Here is a 3,279-nt window from a genome sequence, read left to right as displayed (position 1 = left end):
CTACATTTAGGATATGATGATAGCTACATTTAGGATATGACGATGCTTACGCTCTACGACTCATCTTTGTTGTGGAGTATAGACACAAGTGCGCTGAAATTCAAATGGTTGTAAAGAATGGTTGTAAAGACAGAAATTCAGTCCCATTGTCTGACCGTACTATCTTGATAGTAGTATGAAATTGAGTTTGAACGAATTTAACAAAGTTCATAAACAAATGATGTACTTCTGATTCATGTTGCATAAGAAAAACCCAAGTACATTGAGTAAAATCATCAACAATATTGAGAAGAAAACGCAAACCAAAATGCATAGGAATTTTATGAGATCCCCAAACATCACAATGTAACATGTCAAAGGTAGAATGTGTGATTATTGAACTTCTTGAAAAAAAACAACCTAGTTTATTTTGATAACGTGCAAATACTACAGTTATGAGAAAAAGTAGCATTATTAAGATGAAATTGATCCGTTAGAAATTTAAAACAGGAAAAAATAAATAGAATGACCTAGGTGTAAATGCTACAAATTAGATGATTGAGATACTTGATTAGTTAAAGATTTGATTGGAGATTAAGAAATATGATAGAGACCTCCAAATTGTTTATCCGAGCAAATCATCTTCCCTTTAGCCAAGTCCTGCATAACACAAGAATCAGGATAGAAGGTGACACAACATTTCAAGTCATTGGTAAGTTTGCTAATGGACAACATGTTTAAATTGAATGGAGACACACATAAAATATTGTTTAATTTAAGGCCAGGATTAAAGAAAACATTGACCGTAAGTGACACATGTGTTGTTCCTTCGTTAGGCAATTTTATTGCAAATGTTTGCAGCCTTTGGTTCAGTCATAACAAAAGTTTTGGATACTATATGATTCGAAGCTCCACTATCGAGAATCCATGAATTAGAACTAACAGAGAAAGGAACTGCAGCGAAAAGATAAATTTTGAAAAGACAAACAGCACCTGTTCAAAGAGAATACAACTAATTGATGTCCCACGTGAAATACAAGTAACAAACAATCCGGGTCGACACCCCTCTACTAGTGTCTCTTCAAGACTACTATTCATAAAACCATAAAGTCGTTTTGAATAAGTGGCGAAGGTGTGTGCTTGCTAATCACACCATGTTTCCCTCCAAGATTTGATGAAAAGAATTCAAAATCGAACCCAAAAAATTATACAACTAATTCATGGCCCAGGTCGAATACAACTAAAACACTCCGAGTCGACACCCCTCTATGATAGTAGAGCTCCAGAGCATCTCCCCACCTTGACCAGTACACTAGAAAAGGAGAAACGTGTAAGTATAAAAATTTACTTAGGAATCAACCTACTTGTAGGCCCTCATCGCTTCCTTCTAATACTAGGTTTCCACGACTTTCCTTTGGTCTATAAGACGTTGGGCTTACCCTTTACTGCGCTCTAAGCTACCGTGTATGTCACGAAGTTCTAATTGATTCCTCATTAATCATCTACCTTTGTTGTCCCTAGTGCCTCTTCGATATTCGTTCCTAAAACAAAAAAGTTGCTTTGGGCGAGTGGTTAAGGCGTGTGCCTGCTAAGTACATGGGATTTTCCTTCGAGAGTTCGAACTTCTCAGGCGATGAAAAGATAAATATTTTACACTTTAATCAACACTCCGAGTCGAAACCCCTTTGTGGTAGTAGAGCTCCCGAGCAGCTCCCCACCTTGACCAGTACACTAGAAAAAATCATCGCTTCCTTCTTCTACTAAGTTTCCATCTCCCCACCTTGACCAGTACACTATTAAAGGAGAAAGGTGTAAGTATACAAATATACTTAGTAACCAACCTACTTGTAGGCCCTTTGTAAGTCCCGAAGTTCTAATTGATTCCTCATTAATCATCTACCATTGTTGTCCCTAGTGTCTCTTCGAGATTTGTTCCTAAAACAAAAAGTCGCTTTGGCCGAGTGGTTAAGGCGTGTGCCTGCTAAGTACATGGGGTTTCCCCACGAGAGTTCGAATCTCTCAGGTGACGAAAAGTTTATTTTTTTGTACTAGCCAAAGGCCACCGCTAAAACATGTTGTCCACTTTGGCTCCTTACTCCACGACCTCATAGAGGTATTCACACCTTTATGTGTGGAATGTTTTGTTCCCTCTCAAATATGTTGAATCTGGGATGGAAGCGATGAAAAGATAAAATTTTTTACACTTTAAAAAACATACAACACCTGGGTCAGAAATTTCAAAGTTATTTACAAACTGGAAAAATGGCTTGGAATACAAAAGAATTCAAAATCAACCGAAAAAATTATACAACTAATTGAAGTCCGAGGTCGAATACAACTAACGTACACTCCGAGTCGACACCCCTTTGTGATAGTAGAGCTCCTGAGTATCTCCCCGCCTTGACAAGTAACTGAACTAGAAAAGGAGAAAGGTGTAAGTATAAAAATATACTTAGTAACCAACCTACTTGTAGGCCCGCATAGCTTCCTTCTACTACCAGGTTTCCACGACTTTCCTTTGGTCTACAGGAAGTTTGGGTATACCCTTTACTGTGCTCTAAGCTACCGTGTAGGTCTCGAAGTTCTAACTGATTCCTCATTAATCATCTACCTTTGTTGTCCCTAGTATCTCTTCGAGATTCAATCCTAAAATAAAAAAGTTGCTTTAAATGAGTGGTTAAGGCGTGTGCCTACTAAGTACATGGGGTTTCCTCGCGAGAGTTTGAATCTCCTAGGCGACGAAAAGTTCATTTTTTTGTAATAGCAAAGCGACTCGTTTATAAGGAATACTTTTTTATAAGATATTGTCCACTTTGTCCCGTTACCTCACGATCTCATAGAGGTATTCACACCCTAGTTATAAGGAATGCTTCCTTCCCCTCTCAAACCAATGTTGGATCTCGAGAAATCGAACTGCGATGAAAAGATAAATTTAAAACGACGTACAACACCTGTGTCAGAAATTTCAAGATATTTACAAACGAAAAAGATTATACAACTAATTGATTTCTGATATGAATCCAACAACTGATCAGTTCCGTGTACCCGAACTAGCAATTGCAAGAAGCAATACAAAGAAGATTCAAGAATCAAATGAAGAAAATATTGGAGTGACTGATATTGGAAAGTAATTCGAAGACTTGGCTTTGGTAGTTGAACTACCAATACAATTTATGAATTACCTTATTTTTTTCGATTTGTATTTAATAGCATTTATTAGCATTTATTAGTTGTTGGTGGCTGAAATTTATTTTGTTAGGGTTATCTTTTGGTCCTATTTAGAGGCATGTAATATTCATG

The 3,279-nt window shown here is 37.1% G+C and overlaps 1 non-coding gene across 1 annotated transcript; it reads left to right on the top strand.

Moving 5' to 3' along the window:
- The first annotated feature begins 1,926 nt into the window (after nucleotides 1-1,926).
- TRNAS-GCU lies at nucleotides 1,927-2,008 on the top strand. Its single transcript has one exon. It is a non-coding gene; the product is annotated as a tRNA-Ser (tRNA).
- The last annotated feature ends 1,271 nt before the right edge of the window (nucleotides 2,009-3,279 follow it).

Source organism: Cucurbita moschata, unplaced genomic scaffold (assembly GCF_002738365.1).
Source record: "Cucurbita moschata cultivar Rifu unplaced genomic scaffold, Cmos_1.0 Cmo_Scf00123, whole genome shotgun sequence".
NCBI lineage: Eukaryota > Viridiplantae > Streptophyta > Magnoliopsida > Cucurbitales > Cucurbitaceae > Cucurbita > Cucurbita moschata.
Note: the sequence above shows the minus strand (reverse complement) of the source record. Positions and strands in the feature narration are given on the sequence as shown.